This window comes from Aedes albopictus, chromosome 2 (assembly GCF_035046485.1).
Source record: "Aedes albopictus strain Foshan chromosome 2, AalbF5, whole genome shotgun sequence".
NCBI lineage: Eukaryota > Metazoa > Arthropoda > Insecta > Diptera > Culicidae > Aedes > Aedes albopictus.
In genome coordinates, this window is record NC_085137.1 from 19,082,876 (window position 1) to 19,089,400 (window position 6,525).

Consider the following 6,525-nt stretch of genomic DNA (forward strand, 5'->3'; position numbering starts at 1 on the left):
AACTGTAGAAGTGTTACTCTTTCAACACCTTTGCATTTGCTGAACGCATTTCAGACGGATAGGGGGTTAAGATAGTTTTCCAACGACATAAACAGTTGAAGCAACTGATGCTGTTATCCAATAATGCTTGCAATGCATCTCGTTACCTGAACAGAGTTTCACAAGTTTACGAAATCTCAATGAGATGCATTTTGCATGGCTCACTTGATCCCCAACACCACATTAAATACTTCATCCACCGAAAGCGCGCGCTTTGTTCATGAACTGCATTTTTTTTTTTCGTAATGATGAATGTTGATCAATTAAATACACCCTTCATCGTTTCCATTCACCCACCCACTTCTAAATTGCATCTCTGACCTGATCGCTGACTGTCGCCACCATCATGGGTTGATTTTTTCTTTGAAATGATACCACCACGATCACCCCTCAGACAGAGGAGATCAGCAAAAGCAGCAGACAGCCTCCTGTCCTCGGACATACCGGTGTCCGGTCCCGGTCCGGTTCGTCAGTGGTATGTGTCTCTGAGCGTCTTCGAATGGCGGCCAGGCAGGCAGCTGAGGAGAATCGAGACGGCGACGACACCGATGACGCGTTGTTGCATCACGACACGGACGATGACAGAAGGAGGAAGAGGAAAAAAACGGATCACAGCAGATTGTGGTGCCCAGGCAAAAACCGGCAGCAACGCATCGTCACAAGGAAAAAGACCCACGATCAAGCGGCATCACCAGTAGACAGAGAATCACACACAACACTGCTTCTTCATGTTTTTTTTTTCTACCCGAAGGCTAATGATTTTGATCTGTTTTGTGTACCTTTTGATCGTTATTTTTTTTCTGTATCGAATTCTTTAGTCTTCTTTATTTACTCACTCTCGCTAGATGACCAACAATCGTTATCGATCAGAATTTTATTGCTACATCCATTCGTCGAACGATCTTTTAACTGATTTCTAAAACGGTTCACTTTTTAATACACATTCGGTTACATCAGAGCCAAGAATCTCACCTTCAATTATTTCCGAAACACTGCACTTTTTATTGTTTCACTTCAGTCACTGTTGCAAACAAAATCACCGGCACCCAAAAAACTGTCAACAAACAAAATTCCGTCACTTTTACCGTTGTCCACAGGCGTCCGACCCGGTCGCGATTAAAACCACGACGCGTGAAAACAAAGCGCACTCTACTCCCCTCGGCAAAACATTCAACACGCACATCCGCGACGACGAAACAAGCGAGCGCAACTGATCTGGCAAAAGCACGGAAGCAGCGACGGACGCGCCAACATCATCACCGCGCGCGGGCGGGTGGGCGAACCGGCGGCGGCTGCAAAAACCCGAACCCATGCCGAATCCAACACCTGTCACGCACACCACCACCTATGCCGGCCCGAACCAAACGTAAACAAACGTGTACGGATGGGCGCCGGCGGCTCGCTTCGGAGCGCGCCGGCACACACACGAACTCGTGCTCGGGACGGGCGGCTAGTTAGACACACGACGACGACGACGCTTTGCCGGGCGGTGGTAAACCGGTCTTCGCGTTTCGTTTTTATGTTTTGCTATTTTTATGTTGCGAAAATCATGTGCTTTGGGTTCAGTTGCAGCTGCTTTTGCTTCCTCTTCGCCGCGTACCTACTACTGACTGTGTCTCGGTCAATGCAAATGCATCGCACCCACACACAAACAATGGAATGAAAGTTGGGTGCGTGTTTTTGGGATGGTTTGTTATTATGCGGGCCAAACCGGAAGTAGCGACTGAGAACGCGAGAATGATGGTAATGTTTCTTTTGTTGCTGCAGGTATCAGTTCTAATGTTGGCGTACAAATGAAAGGATTAAATTTTTGAGAGCATCCATCCAGCAGGGATTCTGGACAGGATGAGAACCAGAAAATATACCGATTTCCTTCCTTGATTCGATTTAATAATACAGGTCGGACTCGATTATCCGGGATTCGATTATCGGGAATTTTAGACTCGATTATCCGGAGTATTTTTATTGAGAATTTTTAAATATTAAATATTAATGCAGAAATTCAAAATCGTTTAATATTATAATACTGTGCTGACCCGATTTTGGGAGGCCTCGATTGCGATTTCTCCAGATATTGTCGGTTTTCTGATCCGATTGTGTTAGTTTTTTTTACAAGAAAAATGTTTTACATTCAGCATACCATTTTACAATCAATGTTAACATAGGTTGATATATTTTGGAATCATATACAAATTACGTAACAAACAAATCTCCCATTTCTTTCGAAAAGAGCCAAACAATTTAAAAATTCGGGAGTAATTCGCGAATAGGGCTTAACTAACAAAACAATAACAATGCGAAAACAACAACCGAATTTTGCTGATCAAATTTCAATTCCTATTTAGAAGTAATACAGAATAATTCAACTTAAATAAGGTTAATTGATACAGTTCTGACATAGTTTTTTGTTTTTCTAAGAACACTGCACGCATTTGATATTTTTTGCACTAAAAATTGCATTTATTTAATTACGCCTGAATTGATACCTGAGAATGTTAATTTCGCCCAATACTATGCGCCTCGAATCGATATAATTTTCAGAATCGCCTTTTACTATTCGCCTTGTTTATGATTTTGACAGAATTTCGCCATTTGCTTTCGCCGTGTTTACGTGTTGATTTCAGTTTCGCCTTTCACTTTCGTAAACAAAACACCAAGCAAAACAAAGGAGTAGAAGGCGTAATTCTTGTTTTTGTTCGTTTGGAATAGAATGAAATTACGCCTTTCACTCAATCAGTGATTTTCAATAGTTAGAAAAGTGATATCAAGGAAATTTTGTGAGCATTTAGAAGACAAATCTAGCTTCTTTTCACTCCAGCAATTACTCAAAGTGTGTACATTTTGTTGGTTACGGCTTTTTCGCTAATTATTACGGAATTCTTTTGAGCGAAAAAAATGCTAAATTTGCGATTGTTTTCAAAATATAATTTACGGTATCCTTTGATAAGGGAAGATTAATTTATTACGTCCATCGTTTGTCGGGATTTCTAGACCCCCCTCCCCCCTCTGTCTCGCTATTTTCCTATACCTAATACACGTACTGTCACACTTTCTTAGAACCCCCCCCCCCTCCCCCCCCCCTCCCAAAATGTAGGACGTAATTTTTGAACGTTCCCTAACAGACGCCAATCCAGGAATTTCCAAAACAATGTCTGCAGAGATTCCTTCAGTTATTACTGCTGGGATTCCTCTAGAATTTTCCAGAGATTTTTTAATGATGAATTAACGGTACAGACTTCCAGCGGTTTGAAGCATCCAAATAAGATGAATTGCTCTTGGTATTCCTTCAAGAATTCCGAATGGAATCCTTCAGTCAGCCTGCCTGGGATCTCTTCAGGAATTACTGCTGCAGATTTTTCCTCACCGTCCTTTACTTAGAATACCACCAGGGTTTCCTCTATAAATTTCCTAAGAATTATTCTTGCGTTTCTTGGAAAGATCGCAGGATTTTCTAAAGTTTCCTCCAGAATGTGCTGTTAGTGGAGCATAAGAAGTCCTTTAGGGAGGAAGTCCCAAAAGTACTGCAGGAATTTCCCCAAGGATTATTCCAGGAGCTCATTTTCCTTGAATTTCTGCAGAAACTCGTGCTTGGATTTCTACAGAGTTTCTTCCAGATATTCCTCAAGATATTTTTAGGGATTTCGCCAGGAACTCCCAGATACCCGAGCAACCAATACTCCAAAACCTCCATTTAGGTAATGAGTCGAGACTGCCTAAATAGAGTTTTTATCTAAATGGATTCCGTTTAATACCTAAATGTAACAAATACACTATACAAATACAAATTTAATTCAAATATGAAATAATTACAGTGAAACCTCCATGAGTAGTATCTTGAATACGAATTTACTAATACATAGTTCTCAACATTTGATGTGCTTTCGTGATTCAATTTTCTCTATAATTTTCAATATCAATTTAAAATAACTAAGAAACTAATAGTGGGAAGTGCAGCATTTAACAGTGCTTGCTTATAGATTCGAAGCTAACGTGTGATCAAGACGAAATCGACAAAAACTGACTACTTCGACTTTGACTAACGTAGACTATTTATGACAAATTAGATATTTTTACATTTTTCAACTGAGTGTATGAAAGGTTTTCTTTAATATGGACTTATTTGGACCGATGCTGATAGTGCTAGGGATGTGGACGAAAGACAACTTTCAAAGATAATTAAAACAATACTAGAATGAGGATCAACGAAAATTGACATAACATCGACTATCTAACAGATCATAGGCACACCAAAGATTACTGAATAATAGGGCATAGCATAAATATGAACAATAACATTCTTTAAACCTTGACATGATAAAAAAAAAAAACAAATACAAAATCGACCATATGACAAAACCAAAACTTTCACACCTTCTACCGTAACCTTCTGAGTCAGTACGCAACAGTGTCTTACTGGACGACATGTTCCGTGCACGGCTGGTGAACTGCTTCTGAAGGATTACGTTCTCTATCCTATCCAAAGGCCTAGTGAACTGTCGTTGTCCGCGCAAACGCGAGACGCTTGTGCGCACAGTGATGGGAGAGGTTTCTATGTCCGTCGGCATGCCGCTAGGAACCTTTCCAAAAAAAAAAAACTATCTCACGATATGTATGACGGCTGATGATTCTGGAGTTTGCAAAAAAAAAAAAAAAATAATTGTGAAATTTTAGTGAAATTTGAACCGATTGTCCATTTTACCCCCAAGGTCTGATTATGCTGAAATTATTTCCAAAACTTTTTTTTGCAAAAATTATTTTTTTTTTTCGGCCAAATATATTCTTCTACGTGGTCTTTATTGGCTTAGGGTGTAAAACTTGTAATAATTTGAAAATAACTTACGAACGAGAAAACCTTAGCAATAATATGCAGAGTTTACATCATTTTCGATTTTTCACGTGATTTTTTAAGTTTTTGTCATTTTGAAGAGGTTTATTTCATTTTAATGTTCAAGATCAGCAAAAGTATAATAATTCATGCTTAGGCATAAGCTTCAATCGTTAAAACATTTTTAAAAACAATAAAAGCCATGATACTGTACCCTGTCCATTTTACCCCACCTGTCCACTTACCCCCACCACCCTTATGAGAATTCCTACCAAATATTTATAACAAAATACTGTCTAAATTTTAGATAAAATTGTGGAAACTTTTACCGATTCCATAATAGACTCGCAGTTATGGTTCTAAGTAGTTTGTCGGTTAATAATACAGAGTATTTAATCCAGTCGGGGAAGGGATCGTTATATTTTCTTCTCGTTTCAGAGAGCGAGCAATGGCGCTTAAACCTAGGCTTTCGAGCCAGGACATAAGGGGTTAATACCATAAATACCTTTGTCCCATCCCAGGAAGAAGAGGAGCCCCAACGGAGTGACATAAACTTTCTTAGCAACGTCACTCCCAACGTTTTTGCTTCACATTTATTACACATGCGATACGGAGCGGCTGACGAGATGTCGCCGTTCCATAGTTCTGTTCAATTGTATCCAATAACGCTGCACAGTAGGCCTGGCCGCTTCAATACTTGTAATACATTTCCGATGCCTTGCAAGTATTGATAATGACAAGAAAAATGGTAAAAGTAGTCGATTCTATCATTTTCCAGGATTCTTTCAATGAATGGCTGTGTATGTGTAGACTAGACTAGACTAAATGGATTCCGTTTAATACCTAAATGAAGTACATGGTTGCAAAGAAGTTTAATAATGGAGAGTGACTTGGATAGGAGATTTAAAGAGGGTCATTCGGAGTTTCAGAGAACTTTCAAGGGATTTTCAGGAGGGGAGGGGCTGCAGGGGCGTTTTCGGGAGTTTGTCACCTCCCCTAAAGAAGGCCGCATGAGACGGAGACAAATGGCGCCCAACGTAAATGTAACTGTACAGTGGATTACCAATTCTGACGAAGTTTTTCTATCATGGAGTCATTCGCTTATAAGAAAGCAACTTTCGAATTTTCATATGCGATGGTGGATGTCTTTTATAAATATGTACATAATAGTTTTTTAGATTTCTTTAGATTAAGTCCATTTTGAATTTTATATTGAATTTCGGAAATCGTCATTTTGGAGAAATTAGAAAATGAATTCTTGCAATCCTCTTGAACTTTTGGCAAGAAGTTGTACATATGTAAATAGATTAATAGTTTTTAGCACAATGAATTGAATATTGAAATAAGTTGAATTTAAACAGATTTTATCAAACATGAATTATTATATTCTGTAATGAATTCCATTTATATTTCACTGAACTTCCTTACATTTTTTTTTTCATATTTTTACACACACAGTTTTTAGGATAGTGAATAGATTGGCCGATCTCAAATACCATCGTTTAAGTGATCTCAAACGTAATCGTATAGTGAATCAAAAGTAATAATATCGCAGATAAGAAATAATCGTTTAAAAAAACATTCGAGGATTAATCGTATCGGTTATTGAAGAGAAGAAAAGTGCAATTAAAGTGAAAGGACACTAATGGCACAGAGCGTAG

The 6,525-nt window shown here is 38.9% G+C and overlaps 1 protein-coding gene across 5 annotated transcripts in view; it reads right to left on the bottom strand.

Moving 5' to 3' along the window:
* The window catches only part of LOC109429573 (probable G-protein coupled receptor Mth-like 1), a 427,950-nt gene extending 426,680 nt beyond the window's left edge, over nt 1-1,270 (bottom strand). Inside the window, exons 1-2 of one of the 5 annotated variants that reach the window (XM_062849261.1) lie at nt 1,012-1,270; nt 876-955 (exon numbers count right to left, since the gene is read on the bottom strand). The gene's annotated coding sequence lies outside the window, so the exon portion shown is untranslated. Of the gene's footprint in view, nt 1-818 lie in introns of all 5 variants that reach the window. The other 4 variants (XM_062849260.1, XM_062849258.1, XM_062849259.1 and 1 more) reach the window with 4 other exon arrangements.
* Nucleotides 1,271-6,525: the final 5,255 nt, after the last annotated feature.